This window comes from Paramisgurnus dabryanus, chromosome 9 (genome assembly GCF_030506205.2).
Source record: "Paramisgurnus dabryanus chromosome 9, PD_genome_1.1, whole genome shotgun sequence".
Classification (NCBI taxonomy): Eukaryota; Metazoa; Chordata; class Actinopteri; order Cypriniformes; family Cobitidae; genus Paramisgurnus; species Paramisgurnus dabryanus.
This window is the reverse complement of record NC_133345.1, coordinates 437,551-463,225: the sequence shown is the minus strand read 5'-3', so window position 1 is coordinate 463,225 and position 25,675 is coordinate 437,551. Positions and strand designations below refer to the sequence as shown.

At 37.5% G+C, this 25,675-nt stretch overlaps 5 non-coding genes and 1 pseudogene across 5 annotated transcripts; all 6 read left to right on the top strand.

The window, feature by feature from the left end:
• The first annotated feature begins 3,052 nt into the window (after positions 1 to 3,052).
• Positions 3,053 to 3,243, top strand: LOC135753463 (U2 spliceosomal RNA). The gene has a single exon (XR_010533650.1). It is a non-coding gene; the product is annotated as a U2 spliceosomal RNA (small nuclear RNA).
• Positions 3,244 to 4,025: 782 nt separating this feature from the next.
• Positions 4,026 to 4,190, top strand: LOC135753536 (U1 spliceosomal RNA). The gene has a single exon (XR_010533706.1). It is a non-coding gene; the product is annotated as a U1 spliceosomal RNA (small nuclear RNA).
• Positions 4,191 to 15,398: 11,208 nt separating this feature from the next.
• LOC135753491 (U2 spliceosomal RNA) lies at positions 15,399 to 15,574 on the top strand (annotated as a pseudogene).
• Positions 15,575 to 16,356: 782 nt separating this feature from the next.
• Positions 16,357 to 16,521, top strand: LOC135753534 (U1 spliceosomal RNA). The gene has a single exon (XR_010533705.1). It is a non-coding gene; the product is annotated as a U1 spliceosomal RNA (small nuclear RNA).
• Positions 16,522 to 22,211: 5,690 nt separating this feature from the next.
• On the top strand, positions 22,212 to 22,402 carry LOC135753462 (U2 spliceosomal RNA). The gene has a single exon (XR_010533649.1). It is a non-coding gene; the product is annotated as a U2 spliceosomal RNA (small nuclear RNA).
• Positions 22,403 to 23,184: 782 nt separating this feature from the next.
• LOC135753533 (U1 spliceosomal RNA) lies at positions 23,185 to 23,349 on the top strand. The gene has a single exon (XR_010533704.1). It is a non-coding gene; the product is annotated as a U1 spliceosomal RNA (small nuclear RNA).
• Positions 23,350 to 25,675: the final 2,326 nt, after the last annotated feature.

Genomic DNA, 25,675 nt, shown 5'->3' with positions numbered 1-25,675 from the left:
AGTGGACACCGGGGACTACACGTTTAAATGGATTTTTGACCTTCGGCTATGGAAGCGAGGCTTGTTCCGTCCACTCCGTGCATCGACTCTGGCGCTTTCCGGGGACAAATAAGGTGAGTTTAAAATCAGAGTTTGCTTCTTTAGTGCGTGGTTGCCAGTTTGTTTGCCAGTCCGTGGTCCATAATACGTTCCGCGTTCGTGGTCTCTCCATCGCTCAGTACTTTTCTGTGTTTCTATTTTACGTAAAGCTAACACCAAAACGATTGTGGAAGGCGCTATATAGATTGTTCTCAAAGAAAAAAAACGAGAAACAAACCCATGTGAATATGGGTCAAATTATCTAGGCGGAGCACTTCGTTCAAAGAAAAACGCAACAGAATTGTTTGCGTTGAACAAAGACAATGGTGCCTGCAGACATCGAATGTGTATTGTGGATAAAAAATGGCCAGTGGGGTGGGACAATTTTTCTTGAATTAAGTGTTTATGGGAAAAGTTCACGAATTTTTTCTTACCCTGTAGTCAGATTTATTTGCTTGTTTTAAGCATAAAATAACAGGAGAAGAAATTGTGTAGGGGGAGCAGAGGGTTTTTTTTCGTTCAAAGAAAAGCAGCGTGGCACGAATGAATGTTTGGCTGAAATGCTATCGTAATTTCCCCCTTAATTTTCCTTACAAACATGAAACCAGAGAGAAGGGTCAGTTGGCATCGAATTGCACCTTGTATTCGGTGATTGATTGAGGAAAAATATGCGTATGTGTATATATATACTTGTTTTGTTGAACAGAGACAATGGCCGCGTGCTCCAGCGTCACCTATATGCCTATTTCACAAAATGGCGGCTTTGACCGGAAGTAGGGAAAACATCGTTCAGGTTGCACCACTACGATGGCCACTCAATATAGTATGGACTGACAGCTGCTTTGTTTTCTCCTACACATGAATTTACTTGTAAAAATAACAATAACAGATATTGTCGATTGGTGTTATATTATTTTTTTAGCATTTCGTATTATCAAAATATATCATATGTTAGACAGCTTATCAATTTTAAATAAAATAACGAGACATACATAACTATTCGTGTCTGCTCCCGTTTATTGTAATGAGTGTGCACATTTGGAGAAATACTTAGACATTTTACTTCTTATTTCTTTAGACTGAATAATTATTTCTTATTAATTCCAAAGTATGCGACCCGATGATCTAATCGTGGTGTTGTATGTGCTATTCCTCGTTTGTTTGCCTGCATCCATTGCTTTACGGCTTGCTTGTTGCGTTTAAATGCACATTTGATTTCTTTACCAGCATTGGATTTAGACCATTCAATGAGAAGAGTTAACAGCGTTTATTATGATTGATAAGCCCTCAACGGAGAATGAGGTCGGCATACATTAAAAGCCTTATTTTGTTTTTATCGTGTGCCTTCCAAAATGTATGCGACGAAACTTAAATCACGCAAAATATGAATGGTAACTAGACGTGCTTGTTGTGTGCAAGGAGTGCATTTATTTGTAAACTTTTGCTAAATCAAAATGGTTTATTTGTATTTGCTTTTTACCTGGGTTTTATCAGGTTCGCAGTCGGGACATTTTTAATCCATAGTGTATGCATAATTAATTTCAAAGAAATAAGAAGTAAAATGTGTAAGTATTCCTCAAAATGTGCTTTGGACTAAGTCCCCCGTCATCACAGCAAACGGGAGCAGACCCGAATAGGTATGGCTAGTTATTTTATTAAAAATTTCCAGCCGTCTGTAAATTTATGTTTGAAAGAAAAAAGTAAATTAATATCTTACTTACTGTTTTTGTCTTGTTTTCTAGTGAATATCTGACAATGCTTAAATGGAGATACATTTACTTGGTAAGCAAAGTGGCTTAAGATATTATGTATTGTAATAGAAAATTGTTATAAAAACGTTTTGTTTTTGCTGGGAATTCTTGTATATATTTCACAGCTATATAATTAATTATAATAACGCACTTTTTGTTGATAAACATGTTAAAAAATACATTAACACATAATAATGTGGCAACAAATCAAATGTGCATTTAAATGCAACAAGCAAAAATAAATAAATAAAGCAAATGCACGGAAAAGAAACGAGGAATAAAAGAAACACCGCGATTAAAAAAATCAGATCGCATACTTTGTAAAATAATTGAAATAAATTATAAAAATCAACAGGTTTATATTTAAAACAAATAAAAAATATCTGCCAGCGGGGTAAGAAAAATAAACTTAATTCTAGTTTCAACTTAATTCAATAATAAACTCAATTTAGGTTTATTTTTCTTACCCCACTGGCAGATATTTTTACTTGTTTTAAGCCTTAACCTATTACATTTTAGAATTTATTTCAGTAAACAAGACTTAAATTCTAAGCCACTTTGCTTATTAAGTAAATGTATCTCGATTTAAGAATTATTTTTTAACTCGAAAACATTAAGAAAATACTAAGTAAACGAACAAATTGGGATGTTCAAAACACTTAAATATTTTTTTTCACTCTACCCTTCATATTACAGCTGTCGAAAAACCACAGCAACGTTGACAGACCTGGAAGCCATGATACATTAGCAGTTTTTAAAATAAGTTAAATCTAGAATCCTTATTGGTTTTAGATACTTTAAAGCAATGAATGATCTTCTTTCTTTTGAATTGATTTGGTATTATGGAGGAGCTCTGTGTCTGGTTATTGAAGATGATTTGTTCTTTGCTCCTATGTTGGCTTATTTTTTTGTTATTTCCGTTACTATATATATTTTTTTCTTTGTTTTTTCTGATTTGAGGTTATGAAAATGTTTTAATTTGTAATAAAGGTTTTTTGAAAATTCTAAATTCTCTCTATCTCTCTCTCTCTCTCTCTCTCTCTCTCTCTCTCTCTCATGAGCGTGGATCAGATCCTGCATTAAAACATGAACTTCTGATTTGCTAGCTCAACGTTCTACCTCTGGGTTATACAATGAGAACGTATAGAGTTAAATGCCCGCTAGCCTCCACCCCAAAAGCCAGCGCCTTCGCCGGCTCCCCCTTTGGCTGCGTCTATTCCGGTATCGCTTCTCGGCCTTTTGGCTAAGATCAAGTGTAGTATCTGTTCTTATCAGTTTAATGTCTGATACGTCTCCTATCCGGGGACTATATGTTAAATGGATTTTTGACCTTCGGAAATGGAAGCGGAGCTTGCTCCTTCCACTCCATGCATCAACATGGTATTGCAGTGTTTCCATGAATGGTGCGCTCCCCATCTCGGGGATAAATAAGTCAAGTATAAAAAAAGAATTTGCTTCTTTTGTGCGTGAGTGACGGTGTTTTTTCTAATCCGTGTGTTTTAAAATTGCTGTGGTTTCGTTGGCTTTATTGGTTTAACGAAAAGCTTGCGTGGAAATGAACACGCTGATAAAGAAATGTTTTTGTAATGTATTTAATTATTTTCTTTACAAGTTTGCGGAGGTGATACGAGGACGAATTAAACATCCTCGACACAGCTGAAGGCGCAACAAAAGCGAACGAGACCGATTGGAATGTTAAAAACACCTGAAAACTTTTTTCACTACCCTTCATACTACAGCTGTCGAAACACCACAGCAACGTCGACAGACCTGGAAGCATAGCTGTACTTGTTTAACTCACAACGACAACGGGTAAGTCATTGAGCCCTGTGTTTTTATTTATCCACGTTCTAAAATTGCTATGCTTTCGTTGTTTCTTGATTGCTCTGTACATTTCTTTGTTTCTATTCCACGTAAAGTTACTTTGTAATAACGAAACCATATATTTGAATGCGCAATTTAAATCCATTTGATTTAAATTGTTTCACATATTTCACTCTACACGGTTCAACCGGGCTGGAAACGGAATAAAAACAGGGTAGATCTCGAAGAATGTTTGGTCTCAGACGTGGCTTCGTGCGCTTTCCACCTGGTCACACACAGTAAATGAAATGTTAGTCGGACGGCCTCCGGGGGCGCCGTCGATGTGATCGGTCACAGGAAGATGCGGCCGTCTGGCCTCAAAGGGTGTCGCTCATACTTACCTGGCAGGGGAGACACCATGATCATGAAGGTGGTTCACCCAGGGCGAGGCTCAGCCATTGCACTCCGGTTGGGCTGACCCTTTGCGAATTCCCCAAATGTGGGAATCTCGACTGCAAAATTTCTGATAGTGGGGCACTGCGTTCGCGCTCTCCCCTGACCTTTGTGTTAAAAATAGATTCGCTTGTCGTTTTACGTAAAATCCAAGAGACGTCTAACCACGGCCCAAGAATACATTAGTCATCAAAAAAGCGGCTATTCAACGACTACATAACTTTTAATAGACAGCGAATAAGTGTCTAGGCTAAAACAAGGCTTAATTTGGGCTGTCAGTGAAAATCTAATAGCCGTTTGACCATTCCAAACGAATAGACTAGCCATTAAATAGAACCACAATCAAACGGCTACATGTCTAAGAGCACAAAATAATGCTTAGATGATTCTTTTACTTCCAATATAAGAGGTTCTCGGGAATGGCAATCATCCAAACTAATAAATTATAAAGGCTTTTATAAGAAAATGACAACAGTTAAACAACCTAGACAGCGTTGGGCAATACAAAATGCTAATAAATACAAGACAAATTGAAATATTGTACATGCATGTACATTAAACAAGCCAACAAATCTGCCAATGGGCTACGACAATTTTTCTTGAATTAAGTGTTTATATCTAGATTTGTTTCTTACCCCTTTGGCAGATTTATTTGCTTGTTTTAAGCCCAAATTCTGAGTTTTTTCTCCCTAAAGGCTAGGTTTATTTTCTTAGGGCATTTTGCTCATCAAAAAATGCATCTTATTTTAAGACTTTCTAGATATTTGTATAGTTAAAACAGTTCGAAATAACAAGTAAGAAATGATTTTTTGCAATGTATTCATTCATTCGCTACCCTTCATACTACAGCTGTCGAAAAACCACAGCAACGTCGACAGACCTGGAAGCGTAGCTGTATTTGTTTAACTCACAAAGACAACGGGTAAAGTATTTTCTTGATTACCTAAATGACTTGCTGTAGGAAAATAAGTTTAGGTTTAAGGGGGGAAATACAGTTTAAAGGGATATTTCAATTTATGATGATAATTCTGTCATCATTTACTCATGCATACAGGCTTACAACAACACGAGGATTAGTTTTTTTCTGAGTAACACAAAAGAAGGTATTTTGAGGAATGATGGTAAACCCACAGCAGATAGTCACCATTGACTTCCATAGTAGGAATAAAAAAATATGATGGAATTTAATAGGTACCATCAACCGTGTGCTAACCATCACTTTGCAAAATATTTTCTTCATCATTTATCACGATACTTCCAAAATATTTTTTCCTACTAAGTCAATATTTCATTATTTGCTTTACAAGCTTAAAAATGATGGTGACAGGATTCCATGGTAATCACAAACAGGTAAACAAGTAAAATAATCACTATTTACTTTTAAAAGCATTTTGAAAATTGCTTGCTTATGCTGGGAGTAAAGGTATTTCATGCAAAAGGTATTTCCTCTTTAAAAGGTAATGTATGCTTCTTTTAAAGCTGACACATTTGCCACATTAAAATAACAGAAATGTGTACTGTTTAAACTTTTTGGAGCCGGTGTGTCTGTGTTCTTGGGGCACACATCTACATGTAAAAGCAGAATTGCTTATTATTCTTCTCTATTTCTTGTATAGGTCAATTATGAGTGAAGAACCGTTCACCAAATGAAGACCGCAGCCAGGTGACGGGATCCTGTGGTAATCACAAACAGGTAAACCAGTAAAATAATCATCATTTAATGTTAAAATAATTTTGAAAATTGAAGTTCTGTGTGTTCTTATTGTACTTTATTTATTTCTGCAGGTAAGCACCATACCGTAAGCTTCATTCCCTTTATAACAGGTAAGGTTCATACTGTTTTATTCTTTTGTACTGTTTTATTCGTACTGTTTTAAATCATTCAGTAAATGCAAAGTTAAACTGATGTGTTTTTAATCTAGATTTAAAAGTGTCTACTGTTGAAGCACATCTGATCTCTTCTGAAAGCTGATAATAACTGAATGCTGAGGCACCTTGTTTTGAGTGAACCCTTGTTTTTTCTAAATGACCTGACCCTATTGATCCGAGTAATCGGTTTCATATTCGATTAGCATATCTGTCATGTATTGTAGCCATGAAGTGGTTTTTAAACAAGAAACAGTACTTTTTAAATCCATTGACCATTGCAATAATCGGCCCTGCTGGTGATGAAAGCATGAACAAGTTTATCTAAGTCCTGTCTTGAGACAAAACCTCTAATTCTGGCAATATTTCTGAGATGGTAGTAAAAGCAGAATTCCTTATTATTTTTCTCTATCTCAGGCTCTACGGCATATATGTCATGATTTTATTTGTCTATTTATATGTCTATTTACAAGGACTGCCTTGGCCAAATGTTATTGTTAATTAATATTGAAGCAGTTATTTAACATAGGTCCTTTGAGTAGTGATTTGTGTAATGATCCATATATCTATTTTTATGTATATTTTTAACTTAGGAATGTGATTTTAAAGCTCATATTTGTTATTGTATGACACCTCTCATGTTATGAAAGTAAAAAATAAATGTATTTTCTGATGTCTTGCATTTCTGTTTTTAAACTGTTAATCCTTATCAAGTGCTATACATTAGAAAGTGGATATAGAGTGAAATGCACACGGTGAATAATGAACGCAGACCTTCAGTGCCGGACCTCTGACCCGCTAACCTCCATCCCGACAGCCAGCGCCTTCTCCGGATGCCATTGCGGTATCGCTTCTCGGCTTTTTGGGTGAGATCGAGTGGACACCGGGGACTACACGTTTAAATGGATTTTTGACCTTCGGCTATGGAAGCGAGGCTTGTTCCGTCCACTCCGTGCATCGACTCTGGCGCTTTCCGGGGACAAATAAGGTGAGTTTAAAATCAGAGTTTGCTTCTTTAGTGCGTGGTTGCCAGTTTGTTTGCCAGTCCGTGGTCCATAATACGTTCCGCGTTCGTGGTCTCTCCATCGCTCAGTACTTTTCTGTGTTTCTATTTTACGTAAAGCTAACACCAAAACGATTGTGGAAGGCGCTATATAGATTGTTCTCAAAGAAAAAAAACGAGAAACAAACCCATGTGAATATGGGTCAAATTATCTAGGCGGAGCACTTCGTTCAAAGAAAAACGCAACAGAATTGTTTGCGTTGAACAAAGACAATGGTGCCTGCAGACATCGAATGTGTATTGTGGATAAAAAATGGCCAGTGGGGTGGGACAATTTTTCTTGAATTAAGTGTTTATGGGAAAAGTTCACGAATTTTTTCTTACCCTGTAGTCAGATTTATTTGCTTGTTTTAAGCATAAAATAACAGGAGAAGAAATTGTGTAGGGGGAGCAGAGGGTTTTTTTTCGTTCAAAGAAAAGCAGCGTGGCACGAATGAATGTTTGGCTGAAATGCTATCGTAATTTCCCCCTTAATTTTCCTTACAAACATGAAACCAGAGAGAAGGGTCAGTTGGCATCGAATTGCACCTTGTATTCGGTGATTGATTGAGGAAAAATATGCGTATGTGTATATATATACTTGTTTTGTTGAACAGAGACAATGGCCGCGTGCTCCAGCGTCACCTATATGCCTATTTCACAAAATGGCGGCTTTGACCGGAAGTAGGGAAAACATCGTTCAGGTTGCACCACTACGATGGCCACTCAATATAGTATGGACTGACAGCTGCTTTGTTTTCTCCTACACATGAATTTACTTGTAAAAATAACAATAACAGATATTGTCGATTGGTGTTATATTATTTTTTTAGCATTTCGTATTATCAAAATATATCATATGTTAGACAGCTTATCAATTTTAAATAAAATAACGAGACATACATAACTATTCGTGTCTGCTCCCGTTTATTGTAATGAGTGTGCACATTTGGAGAAATACTTAGACATTTTACTTCTTATTTCTTTAGACTGAATAATTATTTCTTATTAATTCCAAAGTATGCGACCCGATGATCTAATCGTGGTGTTGTATGTGCTATTCCTCGTTTGTTTGCCTGCATCCATTGCTTTACGGCTTGCTTGTTGCGTTTAAATGCACATTTGATTTCTTTACCAGCATTGGATTTAGACCATTCAATGAGAAGAGTTAACAGCGTTTATTATGATTGATAAGCCCTCAACGGAGAATGAGGTCGGCATACATTAAAAGCCTTATTTTGTTTTTATCGTGTGCCTTCCAAAATGTATGCGACGAAACTTAAATCACGCAAAATATGAATGGTAACTAGACGTGCTTGTTGTGTGCAAGGAGTGCATTTATTTGTAAACTTTTGCTAAATCAAAATGGTTTATTTGTATTTGCTTTTTACCTGGGTTTTATCAGGTTCGCAGTCGGGACATTTTTAATCCATAGTGTATGCATAATTAATTTCAAAGAAATAAGAAGTAAAATGTGTAAGTATTCCTCAAAATGTGCTTTGGACTAAGTCCCCCGTCATCACAGCAAACGGGAGCAGACCCGAATAGGTATGGCTAGTTATTTTATTAAAAATTTCCAGCCGTCTGTAAATTTATGTTTGAAAGAAAAAAGTAAATTAATATCTTACTTACTGTTTTTGTCTTGTTTTCTAGTGAATATCTGACAATGCTTAAATGGAGATACATTTACTTGGTAAGCAAAGTGGCTTAAGATATTATGTATTGTAATAGAAAATTGTTATAAAAACGTTTTGTTTTTGCTGGGAATTCTTGTATATATTTCACAGCTATATAATTAATTATAATAACGCACTTTTTGTTGATAAACATGTTAAAAAATACATTAACACATAATAATGTGGCAACAAATCAAATGTGCATTTAAATGCAACAAGCAAAAATAAATAAATAAAGCAAATGCACGGAAAAGAAACGAGGAATAAAAGAAACACCGCGATTAAAAAAATCAGATCGCATACTTTGTAATAATTGAAATAAATTATAAAAATCAACAGGTTTATATTTAAAACAAATAAAAAATATCTGCCAGCGGGGTAAGAAAAATAAACTTAATTCTAGTTTCAACTTAATTCAATAATAAACTCAATTTAGGTTTATTTTTCTTACCCCACTGGCAGATATTTTTACTTGTTTTAAGCCTTAACCTATTACATTTTAGAATTTATTTCAGTAAACAAGACTTAAATTCTAAGCCACTTTGCTTATTAAGTAAATGTATCTCGATTTAAGAATTATTTTTTAACTCGAAAACATTAAGAAAATACTAAGTAAACGAACAAATTGGGATGTTCAAAACACTTAAATATTTTTTTTCACTCTACCCTTCATATTACAGCTGTCGAAAAACCACAGCAACGTTGACAGACCCGGAAGCCATGATACATTAGCAGTTTTTAAAATAAGTTAAATCTAGAATCCTTATTGGTTTTAGATACTTTAAAGCAATGAATGATCTTCTTTCTTTTGAATTGATTTGGTATTATGGAGGAGCTCTGTGTCTGGTTATTGAAGATGATTTGTTCTTTGCTCCTATGTTGGCTTATTTTTTTGTTATTTCCGTTACTATATATATTTTTTCTTTGTTTTTTCTGATTTGAGGTTATGAAAATGTTTTAATTTGTAATAAAGGTTTTTTGAAAATTCTAAATTCTCTCTATCTCTCTCTCTCTCTCTCTCTCTCTCTCTCATGAGCGTGGATCAGATCCTGCATTAAAACATGAACTTCTGATTTGCTAGCTCAACGTTCTACCTCTGGGTTATACAATGAGAACGTATAGAGTTAAATGCCCGCTAGCCTCCACCCCAAAAGCCAGCGCCTTCGCCGGCTCCCCCTTTGGCTGCGTCTATTCCGGTATCGCTTCTCGGCCTTTTGGCTAAGATCAAGTGTCTGGCCACAAGGGGGAGTGATCGCCTCATTGCAGGTTTCTGGGTTTTTGCTTACCTATAGCTTAAACCACATATCTGTGAAGAGGTATATATTGCTTTTGCTTTTGCTTGCTTTTTTCGCTTGCTTTTGCTTTTACTTATTTATTTTTCAGGTTTTAAAGAAGACTCTGTATTTGTGCAACGATCGTTTTAAGGTAAGTTTGAATTTTTAAATTGTTTATTGGTTTTAGTGTGTTTTAGTATATTTTAAGCTGTTGGTGCCTCCAACATGTCGGCTGCTCGTGCCGGCGTGCGGAGGCACCACAGCGTGCGGTTTATATTTAAAGAAGTTGAGGGTAAGCTCCTGGGGATGTCACGTCTTGACTTCTCCAGGAAGTTTGTCCAAAAAGCCCTCAACTTCAAAGCTACAGATATTAATTGTTTGATGACGTTGCCTTTTAACAAAGGCTTTGATTTGAGTTTTAATAGTGCTTCATTGCTTATTGATTTCTGGCAAAGATTTGAGGTTGTAAAGGCCCAGTTTTCTATGTTTACTGTGGAAAGGCTTTCTGATAACACACTTAAAACTGTGATTGTCAGGATGTTTAATGAAACAGTGACTGGAGAAGACATTTGTGTTTGGCTGGGTAGATTTTGCACTGTTCGTGGCCCGCCTATCAAAGTGCTTGATGAGGATGGCATTTGGAACTGCTCCTGGCGAATTCCCATCAAACAATGGGAGGACGCTGGGGGCTACCTAGGCCTGAGACATCTGCCTTCAATGATTGTGCTGGGAGAAAACAGGGGCTACATTCACTATCAGGGGATGCCCAAACTGTGTAGGAAGTGTGGAAGTATGGGGCATCTCGCTGAAGCATGCCAGGAATTAATATGTGGGAAGTGCAGAGAAACTGGTCATACTTTTGAAGAATGTACCAATGGCAGGAGGTGCAATCTTTGTGGAGATTCAAACCATCTCTACAGAGATTGCCCAAAAAGCTTTGCCAACAAGCTTAAGGCACCCAAGATGGCCGCCCCACATGGCCAACAAACACAAGAACAAAGGGAGGAGGAGGCGGTCCCTGAGGTTTTGGCGGGAAATTCAAAATCCCAGCCAGCTTCAGGGATTGGGCAAGATGGAGGATGTGGGGTGGCCCCAGGGGCGGAGTCAAATGTTTTAAAGGAACTTGGGGAGGAAGAGAAAGACAATGAAAGTGATGAAACAGTTTCCAGCATGATCACTGTGCCTGAGGTGAGTACTGATTCTAGTGGGAGTAAAACCGATTGTTCACTCCCAAGTGCTCAAGTGCAGAAAAGGCCTGCGGGATCTCCTTTGTCCAAGACAGAGGAGAAAAAGCTTCGGGCCACACAGCAACCAAATAGTTCCTCTTTGGAAGATCTGGATCGTGTGTGGCCCCAAGAATCCCCCAATGAGGTCTCTTTTCTTCAAATTAGGCTAAGAACATCATCGCCCAAGGAGCCACAAGAGAGTGTCTCTGTGGTTCCTCTGGAACAAATTGTCTGCTCTCCTGTCTCCAATACCGTGGGGATAAAGGAAGAGCAAGTTTCCCAAGAAATTTTATGATTTTAAATTACCTGTAGTTTTATTTGGATAATGTTTCTCTTTTAAAGTTCATGCTTTTTAAAACCTTACTGCTCATGGCCCTCACTGTCTCTACAATCAATGTGAGAAGTGTGAGGACTAACATCCGAGCACAGAGTGTTTTATCCCTTTTAAAGTCTTTTAAGTCAGATGTGTTTTTATTGCAAGAGTGTTCTCTGCCCTTTTTAACTAATTATAGAAGGTGGGATGAACTATGGACCCCAGGACCCTCACTGTGGAGCGGATCAAATTTTAATAAATCAGATGGTGTTGCAATTTTAATAAATAATCCTTATATCTTGGTGAAGGGCAGCACGGTGGTGAGGGACGGACGGGCCATTTTAACAAATCTGACTTTTTTAGACAGGGATTTTAAGATTCTCAACGTGTATGGTTTTACAGATAAAAATGAAAGGCATGAACTTTTAGAGGTTTTGCAGCCTCACATGCTAGGTAGGGCTCCCCTGGTGGTGGCAGGGGATTTTAATTGTGTTTTAAGCCAAAAGGATAGGAAGAGGGTAGGGGAAGATTTTAAGGTAGATAAAACATCGGTTTTATTGCAGGGTTTAGTGAGAGATTTTAAGTTAGTCGACTGTTTTAAACTAATGCATCAGAGAGAGGAGGGCTTCACCTGGTTCAGTGGTGATGGCACTAAAGCCTCTCGAATCGACTATGTTTTTACAAGAGACTGCCCGCCAACCGATGCTACATTGACCCCCCTTTTCTTTTCTGATCACATGATGCTGTCTTGCACCCTTTCACTGCCCACTGGTGTGACGGTAGGGGGAGGGCTGTGGAAGCTGAACTGTTCCCTTCTCGAGGATGACGAGGTAGCTAGACAATACAGGGAGCAGTTTAGCCAATGGCAGACCCTCCAAGACTTTTATGATTCACGTGCACAATGGTGGGAGATGGTAAAACACAGGACAAGGCAATTTTTTAGAAAAATAGGAAAGATGAAAAAAGACAGGGAGAAAAGACGCATGATGGGGCTGCAAAAAAGACTGCAGAGGTATTTTAATCTTTTAAATGAAGGATTGGATTTTAGTCAAGAAATTAAAGATGTTAAAGAGGAAATGTCAGCCTTAAGTGAAACTCAAAGCAAAGGAGTAATTTTAAGAAGTAGAGAAAGAGATATTGAGGAAGGGGAAAAATGCACCAGATATTTTTTTAAGAAGATTGTTACAAAGGCTAAAGCAATAACATCACTTAAAACAGATGGGAGGGAAGTGCATACAACAAAAGAAATTTTAAATGGAGTGACAGAATTCTATGAAAGTTTATATTGCAATAAAGAAGTAGAAAACGAGACAATAAAGGAAGTTTTAGAGTTTGTGGAAAAAAAGGTAAGTTGTGAAAATGTGTTTTTATCTCAAGATTTAACCATTTTAGAATTACATACTGCTCTTAAAGGTTTTAAACGAGGGAAGTCCCCAGGAATGGATGGACTCCCCCTGGAGTTTTATGTGACGTTTTGGGATATTTTAGCACATGATTTATTGACTGTTTTTAAGGAATTTGAGACTCTAGACAAACTTCCTGACAGCTTCAGAATAGGGATAGTTTCACTTTTACATAAGAAAGGAGACAAGACTGACCTTAAGACGTGGCGACCAATCACACTTTTAAATTTTGACATTAAACTTTTTAGTAAAATTTTAGCAACACGAATGTCTACTGTTTTAGAGGACATAATCCACCCGGATCAAGCATGTGCTGTGCCTGGGAGAAAGATCACGGACAGTCTAGTGCTGATTAGAGATGCCATCTGTTTTGCGAGAGACAGAAACATTCGGCTAGCAGTCCTAAATTTAGATTTTGAAAAAGCATTCGACCGGGTCTCGCACAAGTACCTGTTTCAGGTACTGGAAAAAATGGGTTTCCCAGGGAGATTCATAGCTTGGGTGGGATTGCTGTACAACGGCTTAGTCAGCAGAATTCTAGTTAACGGGCATCTTTCCCAAGCTGTAAATATATGCAGCGGCGTCCGTCAGGGGTGTCCTTTATCTCCCCTCCTGTATGTGGCATGTATGGAACCACTGGCACAGATCTTGAGAAGGGATAAATGGATTAAAGGACTAGACGTGCCTGGGACTGGTGGACTGACAGCGACCTGTGTTTTATATATGGATGACGTAACCCTTTTAACAACTGATGTTTTATCTTTACGAAGAGCAATGGACTTGACTGACTGGTACGGTCGGGCCTCAGGCGCTAAACTTAACAGAAGTAAGTCTGAGGCCCTGCTCTTCGGGCCGTGGGGGAACATTGACACAGGAGGACTGGATGTGGATTTTAAAGAAACAGACCTTAAAATTTTAGGAGTTAAATTTGACAAGGAGGGTGGTGGACGGGGAAACTGGACTGACTTGTTAGGGAAAGTTAGGAAAAGACTGGGGTTTTGGGGACAAAGACAGTTGACATTACATGGAAAAGTGCTGATTTTTAAAGCTGTAATTTTACCATTGCTTTTACTTGTATGTTCTGTTTTTAGTCCTACTAAACAATTTTTTACAGACCTGGAGAGGGCCGTGTTTTATTTCCTGTGGGGGTCCAAATGGGAACGTCTAAAGAGAGAGGTCGTAAAGAAAAGACCAGAAAATGGTGGGATAGGCCTCCCAGACCCACGACTGTTTTTAACAAGCCGATTTACTGCCCTGCACATTAGTTATGCAGTGACCCCATCCAACGAGAACAAGACGACAGCTATGGTCAGATATTGGATGGGGTCCTACCTGAGATTCTTAAAAGTTTTACCAGTTGATTTAAAAACTCCAGTATCTTTTAATTTGCCCCAACAGTACAGTTTTATCAAGACATTTTTAAAGAAATACATTTTAGAGACTCAAGATGTAAATATTTTAACAAATCACAAATCTCTTGTCTCTCTTGTACAGGACCGGGAGTCAGTGAGCCCAGTTCCAGGCCTCACTTTAGAGGAGGCCAAACAAGTATGGAGGAACACTGCCCACCCCGCTCTTCAGAACAGACACAAAGATTTGGCGTGGTTGGTGGCCCATGAGATCCTCCCAGTCAGGGCGGTAATGCACTCCCGGGGTATGGCCAAGAACCCAGTCTGTCCACAGACTGGGTGTAATCTACCGGAGACTGTTCGACATCTGCTCTGGGAGTGCGGTAATGCGAGGGACCTGTGGGCCAGAACCGGTCCCCTGTTTTTCCCGTGCCTGCCAGCAGGTGGGGTCCAGATGGACTACAAGCTCGCAGTCCTGGGGGTGGGTCGGGGCCTGAGGGTGTTGTCAGCACAAGAGTTCACCTCGCTCTGGCTCACCCTAAATGCCATTAAGGACACCATCTGGACCACCAGGAACCTGCTGGTGGGGAAACGTGTTACGGTGCCCCTCCACGCACGCGAGCGGATGGTCAGAACGGTGTTGCAGGGGCACCGGACATAATCATTCGGACGAAGGGGCCGGGGCCACACAGGGAGGTCCCAGCTTGCCACCGTGCCTGGCTGCCCGTAGATGCACCCAGACCACCACCGGCTACGGGAACAGCGGGCCAGCGGGCCGGAGGGTGGGGATCTCCGCTGGGCACCAAGAAAAAAATAAAAAAAAGTTTGTTCTGTAGAGTGGGGTGAGGGCCACGTTGGTAAGGGCTCACCCCGGCCCTGGACAATAAAGGACTTTTTAAAAAAAAATTTTTAGGTTGTTGTTTTACAATTGTTAAATTTTATAAAACAATTGTTAAATACAATTGTTTTATTCTTAAACTCATTGGCTTTTTTACCCTTTTAACACCCAGAAAAGATTTTAATAGTCCCATCTCTTTAAAAAAGTCTTAAATGTTATTTATTGTCTGACGTTTTAAAGATATTTTATTGATATAAATGACTGTGACTGTGAATGTGAGTGTTTCTTTAAAGCCATGTTTGTTTTTGAAAAAAGATGTGATGACAATAAAAAATTTTCGAAAGAAAAATCTGTTCTTATCAGTTTAATGTCTGATACGTCTCCTATCCGGGGACTATATGTTAAATGGATTTTTGACCTTCGGAAATGGAAGCGGAGCTTGCTCCTTCCACTCCATGCATCAACATGGTATTGCAGTGTTTCCATGAATGGTGCGCTCCCCATCTCGGGGATAAATAAGTCAAGTATAAAAAAAGAATTTGCTTCTTTTGTGCGTGAGTGACGGTGTTTTTTCTAATCCGTGTGTTTTAAAATTGCTGTGGTTTCGTTGGCTTTATTGGTTTAACGAAAAGCTTGCGTGGAAATGAACACGCTGATAAAGAAATGTTTTTGTAATGTATTTAATTATTTTCTTTACAAGTTTGCGGAGGTGATACGAGGACGAATTAAACATCCTCGACACAGCTGAAGGCGCAACAAAAGCGAACGAGACCGATTGGAATGTTAAAAACACCTGAAAACTTTTTTCACTACCCTTCATACTACAGCTGTCGAAACACCACAGCAACGTCGACAGACCTGGAAGCATAGCTGTACTTGTTTAACTCACAACGACAACGGGTAAGTCATTGAGCCCTGTGTTTTTATTTATCCACGTTCTAAAATTGCTATGCTTTCGTTGTTTCTTGATTGCTCTGTACATTTCTTTGTTTCTATTCCACGTAAAGTTACTTTGTAATAACGAAACCATATATTTGAATGCGCAATTTAAATCCATTTGATTTAAATTGTTTCACATATTTCACTCTACACGGTTCAACCGGGCTGGAAACGGAATAAAAACAGGGTAGATCTCGAAGAATGTTTGGTCTCAGACGTGGCTTCGTGCGCTTTCCACCTGGTCACACACAGTAAATGAAATGTTAGTCGGACGGCCTCCGGGGGCGCCGTCGATGTGATCGGTCACAGGAAGATGCGGCCGTCTGGCCTCAAAGGGTGTCGCTCATACTTACCTGGCAGGGGAGACACCATGATCATGAAGGTGGTTCACCCAGGGCGAGGCTCAGCCATTGCACTCCGGTTGGGCTGACCCTTTGCGAATTCCCCAAATGTGGGAATCTCGACTGCAAAATTTCTGATAGTGGGGCACTGCGTTCGCGCTCTCCCCTGACCTTTGTGTTAAAAATAGATTCGCTTGTCGTTTTACGTAAAATCCAAGAGACGTCTAACCACGGCCCAAGAATACATTAGTCATCAAAAAAGCGGCTATTCAACGACTACATAACTTTTAATAGACAGCGAATAAGTGTCTAGGCTAAAACAAGGCTTAATTTGGGCTGTCAGTGAAAATCTAATAGCCGTTTGACCATTCCAAACGAATAGACTAGCCATTAAATAGAACCACAATCAAACGGCTACATGTCTAAGAGCACAAAATAATGCTTAGATGATTCTTTTACTTCCAATATAAGAGGTTCTCGGGAATGGCAATCATCCAAACTAATAAATTATAAAGGCTTTTATAAGAAAATGACAACAGTTAAACAACCTAGACAGCGTTGGGCAATACAAAATGCTAATAAATACAAGACAAATTGAAATATTGTACATGCATGTACATTAAACAAGCCAACAAATCTGCCAATGGGCTACGACAATTTTTCTTGAATTAAGTGTTTATATCTAGATTTGTTTCTTACCCCTTTGGCAGATTTATTTGCTTGTTTTAAGCCCAAATTCTGAGTTTTTTCTCCCTAAAGGCTAGGTTTATTTTCTTAGGGCATTTTGCTCATCAAAAAATGCATCTTATTTTAAGACTTTCTAGATATTTGTATAGTTAAAACAGTTCGAAATAACAAGTAAGAAATGATTTTTTGCAATGTATTCATTCATTCGCTACCCTTCATACTACAGCTGTCGAAAAACCACAGCAACGTCGACAGACCTGGAAGCGTAGCTGTATTTGTTTAACTCACAAAGACAACGGGTAAAGTATTTTCTTGATTACCTAAATGACTTGCTGTAGGAAAATAAGTTTAGGTTTAAGGGGGGAAATACAGTTTAAAGGGATATTTCAATTTATGATGATAATTCTGTCATCATTTACTCATGCATACAGGCTTACAACAACACGAGGATTAGTTTTTTTCTGAGTAACACAAAAGAAGGTATTTTGAGGAATGATGGTAAACCCACAGCAGATAGTCACCATTGACTTCCATAGTAGGAATAAAAAAATATGATGGAATTTAATAGGTACCATCAACCGTGTGCTAACCATCACTTTGCAAAATATTTTCTTCATCATTTATCACGATACTTCCAAAATATTTTTTCCTACTAAGTCAATATTTCATTATTTGCTTTACAAGCTTAAAAATGATGGTGACAGGATTCCATGGTAATCACAAACAGGTAAACAAGTAAAATAATCACTATTTACTTTTAAAAGCATTTTGAAAATTGCTTGCTTATGCTGGGAGTAAAGGTATTTCATGCAAAAGGTATTTCCTCTTTAAAAGGTAATGTATGCTTCTTTTAAAGCTGACACATTTGCCACATTAAAATAACAGAAATGTGTACTGTTTAAACTTTTTGGAGCCGGTGTGTCTGTGTTCTTGGGGCACACATCTACATGTAAAAGCAGAATTGCTTATTATTCTTCTCTATTTCTTGTATAGGTCAATTATGAGTGAAGAACCGTTCACCAAATGAAGACCGCAGCCAGGTGACGGGATCCTGTGGTAATCACAAACAGGTAAACCAGTAAAATAATCATCATTTAATGTTAAAATAATTTTGAAAATTGAAGTTCTGTGTGTTCTTATTGTACTTTATTTATTTCTGCAGGTAAGCACCATACCGTAAGCTTCATTCCCTTTATAACAGGTAAGGTTCATACTGTTTTATTCTTTTGTACTGTTTTATTCGTACTGTTTTAAATCATTCAGTAAATGCAAAGTTAAACTGATGTGTTTTTAATCTAGATTTAAAAGTGTCTACTGTTGAAGCACATCTGATCTCTTCTGAAAGCTGATAATAACTGAATGCTGAGGCACCTTGTTTTGAGTGAACCCTTGTTTTTTCTAAATGACCTGACCCTATTGATCCGAGTAATCGGTTTCATATTCGATTAGCATATCTGTCATGTATTGTAGCCATGAAGTGGTTTTTAAACAAGAAACAGTACTTTTTAAATCCATTGACCATTGCAATAATCGGCCCTGCTGGTGATGAAAGCATGAACAAGTTTCTCTAAGTCCTGTCTTGAGACAAAACCTCTAATTCTGGCAATATTTCTGAGATGGTAGTAAAAGCAGAATTCCTTATTATTTTTCTCTATCTCAGGCTCTACGGCATATATGTCATGATTTTATTTGTCTATTTATATGTCTATTTACAAGGACTGCCTTGGCCAAATGTTATTGTTAATTAATATTGAAGCAGTTATTTAACATAGGTCCTTTGAGTAGTGATTTGTGTAATGATCCATATATCTATTTTTATGTATATTTTTAACTTAGGAATGTGATTTTAAAGCTCATATTTGTTATTGTATGACACCTCTCATGTTATGAAAGTAAAAAATAAATGTATTTTCTGATGTCTTGCATTTCTGTTTTTAAACTGTTAATCCTTATCAAGTGCTATACATTAGAAAGTGGATATAGAGTGAAATGCACACGGTGAATAATGAACGCAGACCTTCAGTGCCGGACCTCTGACCCGCTAACCTCCATCCCGACAGCCAGCGCCTTCTCCGGATGCCATTGCGGTATCGCTTCTCGGCTTTTTGGGTGAGATCGAGTGGACACCGGGGACTACACGTTTAAATGGATTTTTGACCTTCGGCTATGGAAGCGAGGCTTGTTCCGTCCACTCCGTGCATCGACTCTGGCGCTTTCCGGGGACAAATAAGGTGAGTTTAAAATCAGAGTTTGCTTCTTTAGTGCGTGGTTGCCAGTTTGTTTGCCAGTCCGTGGTCCATAATACGTTCCGCGTTCGTGGTCTCTCCATCGCTCAGTACTTTTCTGTGTTTCTATTTTACGTAAAGCTAACACCAAAACGATTGTGGAAGGCGCTATATAGATTGTTCTCAAAGAAAAAAAACGAGAAACAAACCCATGTGAATATGGGTCAAATTATCTAGGCGGAGCACTTCGTTCAAAGAAAAACGCAACAGAATTGTTTGCGTTGAACAAAGACAATGGTGCCTGCAGACATCGAATGTGTATTGTGGATAAAAAATGGCCAGTGGGGTGGGACAATTTTTCTTGAATTAAGTGTTTATGGGAAAAGTTCACGAATTTTTTCTTACCCTGTAGTCAGATTTATTTGCTTGTTTTAAGCATAAAATAACAGGAGAAGAAATTGTGTAGGGGGAGCAGAGGGTTTTTTTTCGTTCAAAGAAAAGCAGCGTGGCACGAATGAATGTTTGGCTGAAATGCTATCGTAATTTCCCCCTTAATTTTCCTTACAAACATGAAACCAGAGAGAAGGGTCAGTTGGCATCGAATTGCACCTTGTATTCGGTGATTGATTGAGGAAAAATATGCGTATGTGTATATATATACTTGTTTTGTTGAACAGAGACAATGGCCGCGTGCTCCAGCGTCACCTATATGCCTATTTCACAAAATGGCGGCTTTGACCGGAAGTAGGGAAAACATCGTTCAGGTTGCACCACTACGATGGCCACTCAATATAGTATGGACTGACAGCTGCTTTGTTTTCTCCTACACATGAATTTACTTGTAAAAATAACAATAACAGATATTGTCGATTGGTGTTATATTATTTTTTTAGCATTTCGTATTATCAAAATATATCATATGTTAGACAGCTTATCAATTTTAAATAAAATAACGAGACATACATAACTATTCGTGTCTGCTCCCGTTTATTGTAATGAGTGTGCACATTTGGAGAAATACTTAGACATTTTACTTCTTATTTCTTTAGACTGAATAATTATTTCTTATTAATTCCAAAGTATGCGACCCGATGATCTAATCGTGGTGTTGTATGTGCTATTCCTCGTTTGTTTGCCTGCATCCATTGCTTTACGGCTTGCTTGTTGCGTTTAAATGCACATTTGATTTCTTTACCAGCATTGGATTTAGACCATTCAATGAGAAGAGTTAACAGCGTTTATTATGATTGATAAGCCCTCAACGGAGAATGAGGTCGGCATACATTAAAAGCCTTATTTTGTTTTTATCGTGTGCCTTCCAAAATGTATGCGACGAAACTTAAATCACGCAAAATATGAATGGTAACTAGACGTGCTTGTTGTGTGCAAGGAGTGCATTTATTTGTAAACTTTTGCTAAATCAAAATGGTTTATTTGTATTTGCTTTTTACCTGGGTTTTATCAGGTTCGCAGTCGGGACATTTTTAATCCATAGTGTATGCATAATTAATTTCAAAGAAATAAGAAGTAAAATGTGTAAGTATTCCTCAAAATGTGCTTTGGACTAAGTCCCCCGTCATCACAGCAAACGGGAGCAGACCCGAATAGGTATGGCTAGTTATTTTATTAAAAATTTCCAGCCGTCTGTAAATTTATGTTTGAAAGAAAAAAGTAAATTAATATCTTACTTACTGTTTTTGTCTTGTTTTCTAGTGAATATCTGACAATGCTTAAATGGAGATACATTTACTTGGTAAGCAAAGTGGCTTAAGATATTATGTATTGTAATAGAAAATTGTTATAAAAACGTTTTGTTTTTGCTGGGAATTCTTGTATATATTTCACAGCTATATAATTAATTATAATAACGCACTTTTTGTTGATAAACATGTTAAAAAATACATTAACACATAATAATGTGGCAACAAATCAAATGTGCATTTAAATGCAACAAGCAAAAATAAATAAATAAAGCAAATGCACGGAAAAGAAACGAGGAATAAAAGAAACACCGCGATTAAAAAAATCAGATCGCATACTTTGTAAAATAATTGAAATAAATTATAAAAATCAACAGGTTTATATTTAAAACAAATAAAAAATATCTGCCAGCGGGGTAAGAAAAATAAACTTAATTCTAGTTTCAACTTAATTCAATAATAAACTCAATTTAGGTTTATTTTTCTTACCCCACTGGCAGATATTTTTACTTGTTTTAAGCCTTAACCTATTACATTTTAGAATTTATTTCAGTAAACAAGACTTAAATTCTAAGCCACTTTGCTTATTAAGTAAATGTATCTCGATTTAAGAATTATTTTTTAACTCGAAAACATTAAGAAAATACTAAGTAAACGAACAAATTGGGATGTTCAAAACACTTAAATATTTTTTTTCACTCTACCCTTCATATTACAGCTGTCGAAAAACCACAGCAACGTTGACAGACCTGGAAGCCATGATACATTAGCAGTTTTTAAAATAAGTTAAATCTAGAATCCTTATTGGTTTTAGATACTTTAAAGCAATGAATGATCTTCTTTCTTTTGAATTGATTTGGTATTATGGAGGAGCTCTGTGTCTGGTTATTGAAGATGATTTGTTCTTTGCTCCTATGTTGGCTTATTTTTTTGTTATTTCCGTTACTATATATTTTTTTTTCTTTGTTTTTTCTGATTTGAGGTTATGAAAATGTTTTAATTTGTAATAAAGGTTTTTTGAAAATTCTAAATTCTCTCTATCTCTCTCTCTCTCTCTCTCTCTCTCTCTCTCTCTCTCTCATGAGCGTGGATCAGATCCTGCATTAAAACATGAACTTCTGATTTGCTAGCTCAACGTTCTACCTCTGGGTTATACAATGAGAACGTATAGAGTTAAATGCCCGCTAGCCTCCACCCCAAAAGCCAGCGCCTTCGCCGGCTCCCCCTTTGGCTGCGTCTATTCCGGTATCGCTTCTCGGCCTTTTGGCTAAGATCAAGTGTAGTATCTGTTCTTATCAGTTTAATGTCTGATACGTCTCCTATCCGGGGACTATATGTTAAATGGATTTTTGACCTTCGGAAATGGAAGCGGAGCTTGCTCCTTCCACTCCATGCATCAACATGGTATTGCAGTGTTTCCATGAATGGTGCGCTCCCCATCTCGGGGATAAATAAGTCAAGTATAAAAAAAGAATTTGCTTCTTTTGTGCGTGAGTGACGGTGTTTTTTCTAATCCGTGTGTTTTAAAATTGCTGTGGTTTCGTTGGCTTTATTGGTTTAACGAAAAGCTTGCGTGGAAATGAACACGCTGATAAAGAAATGTTTTTGTAATGTATTTAATTATTTTCTTTACAAGTTTGCGGAGGTGATACGAGGACGAATTAAACATCCTCGACACAGCTGAAGGCGCAACAAAAGCGAACGAGACCGATTGGAATGTTAAAAACACCTGAAAACTTTTTTCACTACCCTTCATACTACAGCTGTCGAAACACCACAGCAACGTCGACAGACCTGGAAGCATAGCTGTACTTGTTTAACTCACAACGACAACGGGTAAGTCATTGAGCCCTGTGTTTTTATTTATCCACGTTCTAAAATTGCTATGCTTTCGTTGTTTCTTGATTGCTCTGTACATTTCTTTGTTTCTATTCCACGTAAAGTTACTTTGTAATAACGAAACCATATATTTGAATGCGCAATTTAAATCCATTTGATTTAAATTGTTTCACATATTTCACTCTACACGGTTCAACCGGGCTGGAAACGGAATAAAAACAGGGTAGATCTCGAAGAATGTTTGGTCTCAGACGTGGCTTCGTGCGCTTTCCACCTGGTCACACACAGTAAATGAAATGTTAGTCGGACGGCCTCCGGGGGCGCCGTCGATGTGATCGGTCACAGGAAGATGCGGCCGTCTGGCCTCAAAGGGTGTCGCTCATACTTACCTGGCAGGGGAGACACCATGATCATGAAGGTGGTTCACCCAGGGCGAGGCTCAGCCATTGCACTCCGGTTGGGCTGACCCTTTGCGAATTCCCCAAATGTGGGAATCTCGACTGCAAAATTTCTGATAGTGGGGCACTGCGTTCGCGCTCTCCCCTGACCTTTGTGTTAAAAATAGATTCGCTTGTCGTTTTACGTAAAATCCAAGAGACGTCTAACCACGGCCCAAGAATACATTAGTCATCAAAAAAGCGGCTATTCAACGACTACATAACTTTTAATAGACAGCGAATAAGTGTCTAGGCTAAAACAAGGCTTAATTTGGGCTGTCAGTGAAAATCTAATAGCCGTTTGACCATTCCAAACGAATAGACTAGCCATTAAATAGAACCACAATCAAACGGCTACATGTCTAAGAGCACAAAATAATGCTTAGATGATTCTTTTACTTCCAATATAAGAGGTTCTCGGGAATGGCAATCATCCAAACTAATAAATTATAAAGGCTTTTATAAGAAAATGACAACAGTTAAACAACCTAGACAGCGTTGGGCAATACAAAATGCTAATAAATACAAGACAAATTGAAATATTGTACATGCATGTACATTAAACAAGCCAACAAATCTGCCAATGGGCTACGACAATTTTTCTTGAATTAAGTGTTTATATCTAGATTTGTTTCTTACCCCTTTGGCAGATTTATTTGCTTGTTTTAAGCCCAAATTCTGAGTTTTTTCTCCCTAAAGGCTAGGTTTATTTTCTTAGGGCATTTTGCTCATCAAAAAATGCATCTTATTTTAAGACTTTCTAGATATTTGTATAGTTAAAACAGTTCGAAATAACAAGTAAGAAATGATTTTTTGCAATGTATTCATTCATTCGCTACCCTTCATACTACAGCTGTCGAAAAACCACAGCAACGTCGACAGACCTGGAAGCGTAGCTGTATTTGTTTAACTCACAAAGACAACGGGTAAAGTATTTTCTTGATTACCTAAATGACTTGCTGTAGGAAAATAAGTTTAGGTTTAAGGGGGGAAATACAGTTTAAAGGGATATTTCAATTTATGATGATAATTCTGTCATCATTTACTCATGCATACAGGCTTACAACAACACGAGGATTAGTTTTTTTCTGAGTAACACAAAAGAAGGTATTTTGAGGAATGATGGTAAACCCACAGCAGATAGTCACCATTGACTTCCATAGTAGGAATAAAAAAATATGATGGAATTTAATAGGTACCATCAACCGTGTGCTAACCATCACTTTGCAAAATATTTTCTTCATCATTTATCACGATACTTCCAAAATATTTTTTCCTACTAAGTCAATATTTCATTATTTGCTTTACAAGCTTAAAAATGATGGTGACAGGATTCCATGGTAATCACAAACAGGTAAACAAGTAAAATAATCACTATTTACTTTTAAAAGCATTTTGAAAATTGCTTGCTTATGCTGGGAGTAAAGGTATTTCATGCAAAAGGTATTTCCTCTTTAAAAGGTAATGTATGCTTCTTTTAAAGCTGACACATTTGCCACATTAAAATAACAGAAATGTGTACTGTTTAAACTTTTTGGAGCCGGTGTGTCTGTGTTCTTGGGGCACACATCTACATGTAAAAGCAGAATTGCTTATTATTCTTCTCTATTTCTTGTATAGGTCAATTATGAGTGAAGAACCGTTCACCAAATGAAGACCGCAGCCAGGTGACGGGATCCTGTGGTAATCACAATCAGGTAAACCAGTAAAATAATCATCATTTAATGTTAAAATAATTTTGAAAATTGAAGTTCTGTGTGTTCTTATTGTACTTTATTTATTTCTGCAGGTAAGCACCATACCGTAAGCTTCATTCCCTTTATAACAGGTAAGGTTCATACTGTTTTATTCTTTTGTACTGTTTTATTCGTACTGTTTTAAATCATTCAGTAAATGCAAAGTTAAACTTATGTGTTTTTAATCTAGATTTAAAAGTGTCTACTGTTGAAGCACATCTGATCTCTTCTGAAAGCTGATAATAACTGAATGCTGAGGCACCTTGTTTTGAGTGAACCCTTGTTTTTTCTAAATGACCTGACCCTATTGATCCGAGTAATCGGTTTCATATTCGATTAGCATATCTGTCATGTATTGTAGCCATGAAGTGGTTTTTAAACAAGAAACAGTACTTTTTAAATCCATTGACCATTGCAATAATCGGCCCTGCTGGTGATGAAAGCATGAACAAGTTTCTCTAAGTCCTGTCTTGAGACAAAACCTCTAATTCTGGCAATATTTCTGAGATGGTAGTAAAAGCAGAATTCCTTATTATTTTTCTCTATCTCAGGCTCTACGGCATATATGTCATGATTTTATTTGTCTATTTATATGTCTATTTACAAGGACTGCCTTGGCCAAATGTTATTGTTAATTAATATTGAAGCAGTTATTTAACATAGGTCCTTTGAGTAGTGATTTGTGTAATGATCCATATA